The 15,218-nt window shown below is 39.4% G+C and overlaps 1 long non-coding RNA gene across 7 annotated transcripts in view; it reads right to left on the reverse strand.

Moving 5' to 3' along the window:
* The window catches only part of LOC140602765 (uncharacterized), a 258,405-nt gene that overhangs the window by 36,105 nt on the left and 207,082 nt on the right, over nucleotides 1–15,218 (reverse strand). For 3 of the 7 annotated variants that reach the window (XR_012005660.1, XR_012005661.1, XR_012005655.1), the window contains one exon: nucleotides 6,676–6,800. This is a non-coding gene — a long non-coding RNA (uncharacterized lncRNA). Of the gene's footprint in view, nucleotides 1–5,626; nucleotides 6,283–6,675; nucleotides 6,801–7,142; nucleotides 7,219–15,218 lie in introns of those variants that run through there. The other 4 variants (XR_012005658.1, XR_012005657.1, XR_012005659.1 and 1 more) reach the window with 3 other exon arrangements.

The raw sequence follows: 15,218 nt of genomic DNA on the forward strand, positions 1-15,218 counted from the left end.
CCGAACCACCCAGGCATCCCCATATGATCTCATTTATATGTGGAATATAGGAAAAAGAAAAAAGGCTCATGGATATAGAGAATATATTGGTGGTTATAAGAGGCAGGGGTTGGGAGATGGGCAAAATGAGTGAAGCAAGTCAAATGGTACAAATTTCTAGTTATAAAATAAGTAAGTCATAGAGACATAATATATGTAGCATGGTGACTATATTACTAATACTGTAGCACATACATAAAAGTTAAAAGAAGAGAAATTAAAAGTTCTCATCATAAGAAAAAAGTTCTGTAACTATGTATGGTGACAGATGTTAACTAGACTTATTGTGGTGACCTCTGCTTTGCCATATATACAAATATTGTATCATTTTGTTGTACATTGGAACTAATATAATGTTGTAAAAAGAAAGATTACTTCCAAGATTTTTAATAAATTATAAACCACCAAAGGAAGAATAAAATTATTAAATTTCAACTACAATTCTGTGTAATGGGCATTAATCCAAAGCGCTTGTTTATGATTAAAATATAAATGATAGTTTAACAAGAAGTGTGCTTTAGTATTATTAAGTATTTCTTATCCAGCCGTCACGGGAAACAGTTCATAGAAATGATTAGCCTTTCAAGGCTATGATCATTTAAAGTGCTAAAGTAAACAGAATCTAATGAAATGTAATAGCGCTCATGAGCAAGGCTATATAGATAAGAAGAACAATATCTTACCATTAAATGGGGAAAAATACCTAGAATGGGCATAGATTTAAACACACTGCCCTTGAGGTGCCTGTAAAAGTCTTGTAATATAGAAAGATACTGCAAACAGGGTACCTGTCAAACTCAAAAAGAAACGAAGTGGTTAGACTGAACATTTAGCAATAAGGCTAAAGCCGGGGCTAGGAAATGAGATCAGAGAGGCACAGTAAGTACGTGGAACGCAGGCAGAAGACCATGGTCACACAACAAGACCACGGCCAGGTCCTTATTGACGCTTGTCTCTTAGACCTCTCTGCCTTTAGCATTACAGGTAGTCTATATGTACTCTTCCTTTAAATCTGCATCATACATTTTGTATTCCTACTAAAAATTTTGTGAGCTTTTCAAGGGCATGTACTACTTTTCTACAATTGTATGCAATGCAATGTTGGACCCTAAAGGAGCTCTGAGTTTGCATTTGCAGCAGTGATAGAGTCCATAATTCAGACAACCTTGTATAAAATGTGAATAAGATTTGCTGTAAGGCATTCAACTCAACAAGATAGTGAGTAATTACCAGGCTGTGATCCAGAAGAAGAGGGAAATCAAGAGAGGCAAGTAAAAATTTAGACTCACTTTTCCCCTGGGGCACTTGCTAATACTGAAAGAGAAGGGACGACAGGCTGAGCAGTTCTCTAGACATATCCCAGGAATAGGTAGATAAAACTTGGAGTCAGGGCATCTGGGTGGCTCAGTGGTTGAGCATCTGCCTTTGGCTCAGATCGTGATCCTGGGGTCGTGGGATCGAGCCCCACATCAGGCTCCCCTCAGGGAACCTGCCTCTCCCTCTGCCTGTGTCTCTGCCTCCCTTTCTGTCTCTCATGAATAAATAAATAAAATCTTAAAAAAAAAAAAAGTTGGAGTAAAGTTGCTGCTTGGACAGTACAAGGAAGTACTTATATATATATTTTAAATATTTTGTATATTTATTTGGGACAAAGAGACAGGGAGAACACAGGGAGGGTGAAAGGGAGAAGCAGACTCCCCACTAAGCAGAGAGACTGATACGGGACTCAATCCCAGGACCCTGAGATGATGACCTGAGCCAAAGGCAGACACTTAACTGACTGAGCCTTGCAGGTGCTCAAGGAAGTGCTTATAAATCTCATGCACTTTGGGTAAAGACTCTGAAGACTTGTATACTGGGAGTACAGTGAACTAGACGTGGTCCTCCATTTATAGCAAACTTTCAATCCTTTCAATCCCAGACATTAAATTGAGGATCCCAGATAGCTAGTGCCCAAAGGGAACTACGGAAACAAAATAAATCATCTCCAGAGAAAGATATTATACAAGCCTTGATTCCTACAAATAACTTAAAAAAAAAAAAAAGATTTATTTATTTTAGAGAGAGTGAGAGCAGGGGGAGGGGCAGAGGAAGAGGGAGAGAAGCAGACTCTCTGCTGAATGTGGAGCCCGACCCCACAGCCCTAAGCTGAGATCATGACCTGAGCCAAAATCAAGAGCCAAATGCTTAACAGACTGAGTCACCGACATGCCCCCTACCAACAACTTTTAAGTACAATGTCTGGCTCATGATCAAAATCATCCATACATGTGAAAAGATAACACAAAATACATGAGAAATACATGGGAAACCAGAAACAACAGGCAATTTAAAGGCAAGGGGCACCTGGGTAGCTCAGTGGTTGAGCATTTGCCTTTGGCTCAGGGCGTGACCCCGGGGTCCTGGGATCGAGTCCCACATCGGGCTCCCCGCAGGGATCCTGCTTCTCCCTCTGCTGTGTCTCTGCCTCTCTCTGTGTCTCTCGTGAATAAATTAAAAAATAAAATTAAAAAATAATAATAAAATAAATAAAATAAAAGGCTTACTGGGGCTGCAGATGTTGGTGTGATCAAACAGACTTTAAAATAAGCACACTTACTATGATTAAGACTGTAAAGATACAATTGAGAATTTCCAGAGTTGGAAAGTATGAGAAAAGACAACATTTTTAAAAACACATAGAAATTAGAAGCATAATTAACAAAATGAAGAATTCAGGGCACCAGGGTGGCTCAGTTGCTTAAGTGTCTGCCTTAGGCTCAGGTCATGATCTCCAGGTCCTGGGATTGAGCCCCACATTTAGATCCATGCTCAGTGGGGAGTCGCTTTTCCCTCTCTGTCTGCCCTTCCCCTCATGTTTGTGGGCTCTCCCTCCCTCTCTCCCCCAAAATAAATAAAATCTTTAACAAAAAACAAACCAAAATGAAGAATTCAATGATTGATCGAACAACACTAACCAGATACAATGAAGAGATAATTAGTGAAACTATATACAAATCAGAAGAAACAATTTAGAAAGAAACACAAAGAAACAAAAAAAGATCAATACAGATGCAAGGATAAGAGGCATAGAGAATAGAATAAGAAGTTCTAAGCCAGGTGTAAAGCTCAGCCCCAGAAAAAGAAGGGCAAGAACATAGGGCAGAAGTAATATTTGACCAACCGCCGAGAATATTCCAAAACTGAACATTCTAAGACACAGTTCAAGAAACCCTACAAAACCAAGGGGTGAAATAAAAAGAGATACATAAGTAGACACATTTTAGTAAAACCAATTATAATCAAGAGCAGATTGCAAAACAGCAGAGGAGAAAAGATTACTTCAAAAGAAGCAATAATTACACTAAGAATTGACTTCTCAAAAAAAAAAAAAAATCAATGAAAGCCAGAGATAATGATATTTGCAAAGTGCTGAAAGAAAATAAGTGCTAATTTATATTTCTAATGAAAGTGAAATAGAAACATTTTTGGGTAAATAAGAACTAAGAAAATTCATTACCAGCAGACTAATATTAAAAAAAAAAAATAAGGGCATTCTTTAAGTGGGAGAAAATGAAACCAAATGAAAAGTAAAAGATGAAAAAAAAAAAAAAAAGAAATAGCAAATAACATGGTAACTTTATGAGTACATTATTTGAATATTGTTTATGTAAAATAATAATTAAAATTAACAACAAAAGTAGCATTTAAGTTGGGGACAGGAAATGGCATTAAAATGCTCTAAGATATTATATTTTTTGGAAATAGGTTAAAAGTAACAATTAATATCAGACCTTGATAGGTCAAGGATACATGTTGCGATGCTAGGGAGGAGTACATACATTCTAAGATAATGGATGAGGGAAATGGAAAATATTTAAAATATCAATCCAAAAGAAGGAGAAAAGAAATATAGGACAATTAGGACAAATAGGAAGTAGATAATGAGATGGGAAATTTAAATCCAAGTAGGTCACAAATTATACTAATATAAATGTTAAATGCTCCAATTAAAATGCAGATTATTGGAGTTGTTTAAAAAACGCTACTTACTATATACAAGAGACATGTCTCAACAGAAGGATACAGAAAAATTTTTTTAAAAAAGGATGAAAAATATTTTGCAGGCAATAACAAAAAATATTCAGCTACGGTAGTGCCTATAGTGCCCATAGTTAAGTAGATTTCAAGGCAAAAATATTACAAAGATAAAGAGGGACATTTTTGTTGATCAACAAGTCTATACCTGTGAGCTAGCTAAAATTATGGAGGGAAGCAAAGGAGAATATGGCAGAACAATTCTCATGCATTCCAAGTAGGCGTATGAACAAGCACATTTGGAAGACATTCTAGTATTTTGTATTAAGATGAAGATGTAAGTATCTGTTACGGACTTCACATTCACTTGTTGAAATCCTTACCCTGGTGGGATGGTATTAGGAGGTGGGGCCTTTGGAAAATAAGAAAGTCATGAGGGTGGAGGCTTCCTGATGAGATTAATGCCCCTTATAAAAAGAGACACAAGACAGCTTGCTTCTTTTCTCCCTGCTCTTTACTACGTGAAGACACAGCAAAGAGATGGTCATCTGCAAAACATGAAAAGGGCCCTCACTAGACAATGGATCTGCCCACACCTGCATCTGGGATTTCCCAGCCTCCAGAACTAGGAGAAATAAATATTTGTCATTTAAGCTATTCAGTGTCTGGTACTTTGGTATAGTGGCTCAAACTGACTAAGACAATACGCTATGACCAACAAAATCCATATTCAATGACATAGAAAAATATATATGTGTGCATCAGGATTCATATACAAGAATGTTCATAGTAGCACTACTCATAGTTTCCCCAAATTGGGAGGTCCCAAATTTTTCTGAACATTAGAACAAATAAATAAATCGAAAATACTTAAGACAATGGAGCAAGTATAAAGCATTTAAAATGAATAAATTATTCTTACGAAAAAAATAAAAAATAATTATTCTTACAAACATAGCAAAAAAACAAACATAACAAAATATTTCACAAATATCTTTTAAATACTTTTAGCAAAAGATGCCAGATACATAAGAATGCATGTTTCCCTTCGAAAAGTAATCATTACTAAATTATAGCATTTAGAAATACATATGTGGGTGATAAAACTCTAAAGAAAAGCAGAGAAGTGACACTATAAACTTCAGATAGTAATAATCTTTGTGAAGAAAAATATAGGAAGTATTAACTAGAAAGGACTTTTAAGATGTTGGCAATGTTCTATTTCTTGACCAGGATGGTAGTTTTATAGACAATGACTTTGTAGTAATTCATCGAGCTATACATTTTTGTCTGTTTTGCATTTATTCCGTTTCTGTATGTGTGTTTTGTTATTTTTCAAAATGTGTGATGGGCGCCTGGGTGGCATAGTCAGTTAAAGCCACTGACTCTTGGTTTCAGCTTAGGTCATGATCTCAGAGTTGTGAGACTGAGCCTGGTGTTGGGCTCCATGCCGTGTGAAGTCCACGTAAGACTCTTCCCTCTCCCCTGGCCCTCCCCCTGCTCTCTAAAATAAATAAATAAAGGTTTAAAATATTTAAAATAAACATATAAATAAAGACCCTTTGTGAGATTTGTACTTTACCTGATGTGATCTGGACTGTGTAGTGGATTGGTCAATTAATTTGGCTCATTAATCTAAGAATTATTTAAATAAAGATGCCTCCATACCTAGAACATTTAATTTTTAGTTAAAATGTCTATAATTCTACTCCTAGATATTTATCCAAGATAAGTGAAAACATATGTCCACAGAAACATTTGTAGAAGAACATTCACAGCCCCTTTATTTCTAATAGCTCCAGACTGGAAATAACACAAATGTATATCACTGCAATTTTCAACATACACATACACAGTACACTGATACACAATTTGTGGTATATCTATACCAAAAAATACTCTTTAGCAGCTGATTTACCCAACCATATGCATGAGTCCAGTGAGGTGCTTGTAATTGGCTCTTCCGGGTAGGAAAAACCCTGATTTGTAGGGTTTGCCAATTTCCATGATGTTAAATGTTCCCACCTCAATACTCTTATTTCAGCTTGAAGTCACTGAATGTGGAGTTGGGAAGAGACGCACACAGCTGACTCTTATAATCGGTCTGAGCTGGCGCCAGTGCACCACTGGAGGAGCCTCATAGACATTATGCTGAGCGAAAGAAGGCCACACACATGAAATTACACACTCTATGACTTCATTTCTATGAAGTTTTAGAAAAATAGTCTAAAATGGAAAAGAAAATCAGAAAAGTAGTCACATTTGGGGCGTTGGGGTGTGTAATTCCCTAGGATGGAGCATGAGGAGATTTTCTGGGGAGACAGAAATACTCTGTATTGTGATAGGGCTGTGTACCACACAGGTGTATCTATTTGTCAAAATCATACAGGTAAGATTTGTGCATTTCTAAGTATATAAATTTTACCTGAGGCAAAAAGGACTCCTAGAAAGCTAATGAGAGTAATGGAGCTAGGGGGAATGAGCATGAATAACAGTATAGGAAAGGCAGAAAGTTGATAATTATTAAAGGTGGGTGATGGTATGGATTCATTATATTCATCTGTTTATCTTGTATATATTTAACCTTTCCTGCATACAAAGTTTAAAAATAACACATACCTAGATGAATATAGATCCACCAATTGTTCTGATGTAGTACCATGGCTTTTTCTTAAATCAAGAGTCCTCCGGTTTTGCTCTGTGTTTGTTACAATAAGCACTCCAGATATTTCAAGTTGTTTTGCCTTTAAAGTAGGAAGACAAAGACACATGTAAAGCCATCATGGTGTGGAATTCTAGATTGTTAGGATTTTTCCTATACGGTTTTCCTCTTTAACAGTTGTCTTATTCATACCTAATTGGACGGGTTTTTTTCAGCCCACTGAATCTACTGTGCTTTTCCATAACATTAAATTTAGTTGCCATGAGATCAAGAAGCTTCTTTCTTTTTGCATTCTCATTCTATCAATTTGTATGATTTTTTAAAGTATGCAATTAAAATAATAGTATGCCTGGCTCATACAAGTTTGGAAACAGAGTCAAATTCAGGAACTAACCCTTGGTAAACAAATAGCGCGACAACTCACCTGATGTATAGGGGTTCCAGGAAAATTCCCAATCACATCCCAGGCTTACTGGGCCGGCTGATACTTCCCATTCCCTCTGTTAAATACATAGACCAATGCCCATGGTCGTTAGATTTCTAGACTGTTTCTTAGAAGTCTATTAACCTCTAATTTACCTCATTAGTATACTGTTGATATACTTCAACTATAGCCAACTAAAGGTATACCATCTTGTCTGCTGGAGAATGCTTGTTGAGCGCCCACTTACATGTATTTCAGCCTTCCGATTGTAGTAGTTGTACCTAGCGGTGACTTTTGAGATGAGTGGGAAAGAAAGATGTGCTAGTAACTTATAAACTTAGTACCTTTGCGTAAGTCACTCTACCAAACTCCTCCAACAGTTGAGGAAGGCTAGACACAAAAATGTACATACTTTACGGTTTAATTAACATAAACTTCTAGAATGGTAATGCAGAATGAAAAAAATCACAAGAGCCATCACCTTTGGGGATGGTGGGCCATTTACTGAGAAGAGGCTTAAAATGAATTTTAAATATATACAAAGGGCATTTATCCTGGGAACAGGGGCCTCAGACCCAACAGTCTTATTTTACACTTACAAGAATGGTAGAAAAGAGAAAAGAAAACTGGGCACAGCTCTATTTATCTGTTTATCTAGCCTGAACTCACCTGAGACAAAAGGTTGTTGTCTGTTGCATTGTTTTACTTCCTGGAGGGGAAGTTAGAACATGAATAAAGAATTATTTTTTTTGTTCCATCAGAGACTATGGTCAGATATACTCCAGCCAATGAATGTCCTTCAGTGGCTAACAATGGGCCTTCCTTTAGTCCTTTGAAAGTCAAGAGAGCAGGAGAGAATAACTCTATAGCTGACAGCTTTGTAGATGAGGTCTGAACACCTGGGCAGGCCGGCTCCCGAGGCCCACAGTTCCATTCAGGTGCACCTTTTGGAAAATCTAGGTAATCTGACCCTCTTCATCTCTCTCCAGGTTAAGAATACTTAATTTCATATGTAATAATAAAAATAGCAACTCTTCATTGAGCTTTTAATTTGTACCAGGGAATAATCACTTTATATACCTATTCTCCTCTGACTTTTGCAACCCTGTACAGGAGACGCCATTATTATCCACATTTTAAAAAATGGACAGATGGGGCTCAGAAAACTGGAATAACTATCCCAAGATTGCCTAGTTAAACAAGAGGTAGAGCCTGGATTCCCAGCCATGCAATCTGACTCCAGAGTGCCCCTCATTAACCACTGACAAGTGAAGTGACTAACGCACTGTAGGGAGCTGGGGGAAACTTCAGCAAAGTCCTCTCCTTCCTTATACTAAGTATCAGCCAGCAAACTAAAAGATGCAGCTGATGAATTTTGGCCTAAATCAGCCCAGAGAGCCAATGTCTTTAAAAGATGATGAAAACAGAAATGATGTGATCAGTGTCCTGAAAAACTAGCAGAGACCATTTTAAATCACAGGGTTCATAATCAAGATCAATGAGAGCTCTGCATTTTTTTTCAGGCAACAGGGAAGGGAAGAGTAAGAGAGGAGACCTAAATTTTTAAAGGACATTTTCCTTTATTTTAGGACATTATCATTTTTGCTCTAAGTTTCAAGAAGAAAGAAGAGTGATGTGTACCATTTTATATCCTTGCAGCTTATGTCAGACATGAATTAGCAGAATTTAAATGCCTCTTATCGTATATATTGGATCAGTCTATTTTACTACTTTGATGTTTTCATTTTGCTCAAATTCACACACTCACACACACTTGCCTCCTGTCCCTGCAGACAAAGGAACTATTACTAGAGGCAAAACACACATGCATGCGTGTGTTTATATAGAGAGAGGATAAATATATATTTCTATCTTATCAAAAGACAGACTTTGAACAAGTCAGAAAGAACAGACCATATTAAAACTATCACCATCGAACACAATGTCCAATGACCTTTAGGGTAAATAAGAAGAAAAAAATTCCTCTGTAAAAAGAACTTTTTGTTCATCACCTTGAGATTTTTTTTTTTCCTCAGATTGAATACCAAGTTATTACAAGAGAACGGTGTGGTCAGCCAGATGACCTTGGGCAAGTCACTAACATTCTTTCTATCTGAGGACAGAGAATTGAGGTCAAAGCTCCAATTTTGAGTTCTCCTTGAGCCTGAATTTTAGGTAGTAGGCCTCTACTGCGGCTTGGCGGGGGTAAGCGTACAATGAAAGAAACTTTCCATGTGTCCATTTTGGCTCCTTAGTCCACTTCCTCCTTTGGTTGGACGCACTTGCACAATGGTGGAGGTTGACCTAAGTGAGACAGTTGACATCTTGTAGTTCGCCTCTAGTGCTGCATCTGAGGTCTGAAGAGTCAGCAGACACTACAGGTATATACTCCGAAGCCCTGTGAAGCTTGCCCTGTTTGATAATCACGTAAAAAATTTCGGTTGAGTCGCCTTAGGAAAAAGCATCTGGGCAGCAGTGACGGGAAGCTCCAGCTGATTGGGAATAAATGGGCTCTGTGCTCAGCAACAGCTGCAACAACAGAGGGCCAGCCCAGAGAGGTGGACACGCACAGAACAAGCTGAGTTGGGGCCTGGAATTTCCCGAAATGAAATCCGAGAAGTATTTAGGTTGACCTTCTCTCTCTTAGCACAGTTGACCCTTAAGAAACAAGAGATGACACATCCCAAAGCACACTAAACTTTTACAACAGCAGCTCCAAAAAAAAAAAAAGAAAAAGAAAAAAAGAAAGAAAAAAAAAAGAAAAAGAAAAGAAAAGAAAAAGAAAAGAAAAAAAGTTGGGAAATGCATGGGACTCCTCCCGCAATGCTGCGGAATGAACTAGTTGACTTGACTGCCTTCTGTTTGGGGAATAAACAAAGAGATTATTTAAGAATCTTATATGCTGGGGCTGCTGTGGAATGCACAGTTTCCAGAGAACAGATTTAGCTGTCAATTATCATCAGGCTTCCTACCCTGCAGGACTCACTTTTCCATAGCAGTCAGGGTTATGGAGACAGAAAACAGAATGGCATGAATTGCAGGTAGAAAAGCTCACCTAAGAAAAACACAGGGGGGAGAAAGAGTAAAGTATTTGGGAAATATACATAAGGAGGTACAATATGGCTGGGGAATGTATTATCTTCCAATGACAGCCTGCTCAAGAGTGTTTTCACAAAACTGCAGAAAAAATTTTCTTAGCAGGGAAATCACAGAAGTGGAGTCACCTCCTGGGTAGGTGTATAAAGACACCGCTTTAAAGGTATCTTTGGAGAATGTTTTGCATGTGCGAGTGAGGCCATTATGAGGTACAGCCCTCAGGGTACCCACTTCCAACCGGCCTAATAAGATGGGAGTTAGTGAGGTAGAATGGAGTGGTACCTGGGGGAGCTGTCCTGGAGACAAGCCTCCTCTTCAAGTTGTGACTACGTTGAGTCACTGGGCCCTGGCTTCCCTCTGTTAGATCCTCATAACATACACCTAAAGGAGTTTGTGCGCCTCATGTCCACAAGCATGCAAGACCCAAGAGCTGTCCTAGGGACAGTCTGGCAGGAAGTGCTGGGAAATACAAGGCTTCATAAGCATTTGGCTGGGAGGGAACCTGGAAGTCGTTTAGGCCCTTCGCTTCTGGGTGTTGGCTTGGGCGCTGAGTCCTTTCTAAAGCAGCAAAGAACATAGAAGAGATCGCGCTGCTTCCATGTTACATATGCAATGTCTACAGACATAATGATCTTGGTGAAGTATCTTCTACTGAGAGCAACAACACAAATAAAGGAACAGCAGGATTCAGAGTCCTCTGTAATTCCCTTCTCCCATTCTCTTAATTCCACTCCTATCCGTCCTTTGACCCCAACAGCAACAACTTGCCCTCATCAAGGCTAATGGTCATGTTGCGGAATCCATGCTCAGTTGTCGATCTTCTTCTTACCTGACCCCTGAGTGGTATCTGGCATAGTCAACCATCCCCTCCCTCTTGAAACTCATTCTTCACTTAGATCTGGACCACCACGCTCTCTTACTTCTTTTGCTTTATTTGCTAGTCCTTCTTATCATCCCTCATCTTTCTTCATGGAGCCTCTAAATGTTGAAGTGAATTCCTAATATCTCCCCCTATTTATTGTATAGGACCTCAGTAATTCATTAGCTTAATGAAAAACAAAAAGGACGCCTGGGTGGCTCAGCAGTTGAGCATCTGCCTTCAGCTCAGGTCATGATCCGGTCCTGGGATCAAATCTTGCATTGGGGTCCCCGCAGGGAGCCTGCTTCTCCCTCTGCCTATGTCTCTGCCTCTCTTTCTGTGTCTCTCATGAATCAATAAATTTAAAAAAAATCTTTAAAGAAAAGAAAGTCATGAATTATATGGAAATTGGGTTCACTGGGGAAAGCATTGCTTACTGGTGGGTCCTCTTAGTAGCTGTATCTGAAGCACCAGTCAGGGGGGGACTCTGTTCCCTCCAAGCTCCAGGAAAACAGGCTGCTACCACACTCTTGTTTCTTCTATATAGAAAGCAGAGTGAACTCTGTGAGGCTCTTTGTCTTATTATACCTGCTGACACTATGACAGGGTGGCCGTATAGTCTGGAAACCTAGGTATATGTTTGCCATACTTAGGTGACTAAATAATGCCGATTGCTGATAGATTAGGAGAGAGTCATCCAGAGTGATTATGCCAGAGTGGTAGGGTTGGGAGCCTGTACAGAGCCTGATAGAAAAGCTGTGTCACACACCATGTTCCTTGCAGTTTTGCACAGCACAGTAAACCATATATTGTGAACGAGGGATGACACACAGTGAACCTATCATGTATTAGAAGGTCATATCCACAGACTACTTACAATGTGTATTTCCGTATGTTTCCAAGATTCTACTTTATAGACTGAATGTTTGTGTCCTCCAAATCCATACATTGAAATCCTCATCCCCAGCATAATGGTATTGAGAGATGAGGGCTTTGGGTGATTAGGTTATGAGTGGAGCCCTCCTGACCAAGATTAGTGCCCTTAAGAAAGAAGTCCTTTGTTCTTTCCACCACATGAAGACATAGCAAAAAACCAGCCAACTCTAAACTAGGAGTGAGCTCTCACAAGACCCTCATCTGCCAGAACCTTGATATTAGGCTTCCCAGCCGTCAGAACTGTGAGAAATACATTGCTGTTGTCCATAAGGCACCCGGTCTATGGCATTTTGTTCTAGTAGCCCACACAGATGAAGCCACTAGAGAATCTACTCCCGTTGAGCAAGGCAACAAATGTGTCCTGGCTTGTTCTGGTCCTCTAATTCAGACGTTTATTGACAATATAAGCGGAGGTCCTTAGCTCCTGAAAAACAAAGGAGCTTTTGACCTCTACACAACTAACTGCCCAAATAATGAACAAGGAAATTAATGCTCATGTCGTCCTGGCTGTACACTAGGCACAGGGCTGGAGACTTTCACACGCCCACTCCGCTTAACCCTTATGAACTCACGGGCAGAGATAGCACTTCATCCTTATTACAACCATGTGAAGTGGATACTAGTACCTTTCTGGCTCCAAGAGGCTAAAAGAACTAGGATTTAAACTTCTTTCCTCTGTTTCTTTTTTTTTTTTTTTAATTTATTTATGATAGTCACAGAGAGAGAGAGAGAGAGAGAGAGGCAGAGACACAGGCAGAGGCAGAAGCAGGCTCCATGCACTGGGAGCCCAATGTGGGATTCGATCCCAGGTCTCCAGGATCACGCCCTGGGCCAAAGGCAGGCGCCAAACTGCTGCGCCACCCAGGGATCCCTCTTTCCTCTGTTTCTAAGACTGATTGTCTCTCTTCCATGCCTCATTATTTATTCCATTTTTATAAATGAGTAAATGGGGATCTGAAGCAGTGGAAAAATTTTCCTAAAATTACATGAATTACATGGTAAGACTCAAATTTGATCCTGGATCTTTCTGATTTTAGAGTCCCATGTTCTTTCTGCTCTGTGGCAGGACAGTTCTATGTATTTTCAAAATGGAAGGTAAAGCAAAAAGAATAAATCAAAAGGGAATTTGGGGTCTAAGTTTTTATGACAACAAAAATGCGCTTGAGATGTTAAAAATTGAACAGATTTCAGAGCATTCATTATTCTGTATTTCTACAGCCTTGACAAGTTGAGTTGGAACCATCCAGAATTAGGACCAAATTAATGTTGAAATCACCCCAGAATGATGTTTCAGAATATAGGGGCATAGTGCTAATGAGGTCAGGATAAGAACTTCAGACTACCGCACTTTTCTCTGTTTTAGAGTTCAAACCACAAAGTTCACCCTACATGGTCAACTCAGAAACTCAGCGTTGGTCACAGGTAGGCCCCAGGTAAAGAGCTCAAGTCAGTATATTGTTATAAGTGTCAGAAAAACAAAATTCAAGCCCGTGTCCCAGAGTTGGTGGATCAGAGCCACTCGTTTCGTATTACCCTCAAAGGAGAGCTTTCTCTATTGGGCAGAGAAATAAACAACATGCATTTCACCTGTGGTTTTTACCAGATGCAAAGCTCTAAGATGCATAACACCATTGTCCAAGCTTATGGAGAAGACATACTCCTCTGTGCTGCCCTCCTACTACCCTCTGGGCACAGAGCTCCCTGGGAAATGAACTTGATCCCACTGGAGACATGCAACCGGGGAACTGGGCCACTGAACCATAATATTTACAGCAGCACTAAAAGCGATCAGCTCTTTGCTTCAAAAATAGTAAGAGTCCAACCAAATTTCATAAGATTTGGAACTTTTTTAAATGAAAAGTTACTTTAGAGAAGTACTTGTAAGAAAAAAAAGGAGGGGGAAAGAGCTAAAGTTTAAGGTCTAGTGGAACCTCCATTAGATTGGAAGTATCTGTTCCTTCTTCAGCTCTCATACTATTTAATGAGAGGAAGTCAAAAGAGGAGTGTTGTCAGAGAATGCAGGGTACAGTGGGGTACTAGGCTTTATTTTTATATGTTCATAAAAATCACAAGTGACATTTTTCCGGAAAATTACAACAAAAGAGTACAGCAAATATTATACAAGACTGTTTTCCTTCTAGGGAGGGGAGTTAGGAAAGTAATGCATCCCCTTTGGAAGATTTCATCTGGAGAACAAAAGCAGCTCTGTCTGCAGTTAGTTCCAGGTGACTGTGATTATACTGGCTCATTCTTTTGCCCTAAAAAAGGGCTGGTCTTGGAAAGATGATTGGCCCTCCTGGTTAGATTTCTTGGCAGCTGGGCCTAGGAGAGGCCTCAGTACTTTTTCACACCCAGTGCATGTGAGGCCAGCATCTTTAAACTGCTTTCTAAAATAAGTATTAGTTACCTGAGCTGGAAACCAGGGTTGTTTTGGCCCTTAGGTCCTGTAGCCTAGTGTACATGGCCATTGCTTCCTGGCTTTGCGTCTTTATGCATATATTTGCACATGCCCATGGACAGCCAAAAGTTGATCTGTACTTCCTCCAGGGGTCCTGGTTGTCTAGGTCAACATTCCAAATGCTGGTGGGAACTGTACAGCCTAAATCTCTGTGTCTGGCCTGCCTGCCGCTGTGGCATGTGTGTATTTAATGCTCTGGCTGTCTTCTCTTACCTTGACTTGCTAACCAAACAATATCTATTAATGCTGGAAGGAGTCATCGTTCCATACAGATTCACAAAAATGAGCTAGGTGTAAACAAAGGAAAAAAGGAACCACAAATCTTCAATCTGCCCATAGTTTCATCTAGGCTTACCTTGAAATATCCCAAAGTGGATGGGAATGTGTCTGTAGACATAAGGCATCGAGTGCAATTAATTTGTTACCTACTTATTAATGAAACACACCCTACTTTTCTACTGGTTTGCTTGGGACATCTATACCTGCTAAATATTTCCTGGCTCAGATGCTCCCTGCTGGAATAGAGGTCAGTTGGATAAATTTATTTGTGTATGCAGGCATTACTCAAGGAGCATTGTCTGCGCCCTCACTTTAATTACATAGAAATGATGAAACTAGTCAGGATCATGGTCTGTTGCCTCAGTGTGAAAAGGGCAACCCCTCCTCCTGGAATGTGGAAATTGAAGTTAGCACCAACACAAATTGAATCAAACTGACTACTAGAGCT

Source organism: Canis lupus, chromosome 13 (assembly GCF_048164855.1).
Source record: "Canis lupus baileyi chromosome 13, mCanLup2.hap1, whole genome shotgun sequence".
In the NCBI taxonomy this organism is placed as follows: domain Eukaryota; kingdom Metazoa; phylum Chordata; class Mammalia; order Carnivora; family Canidae; genus Canis; species Canis lupus.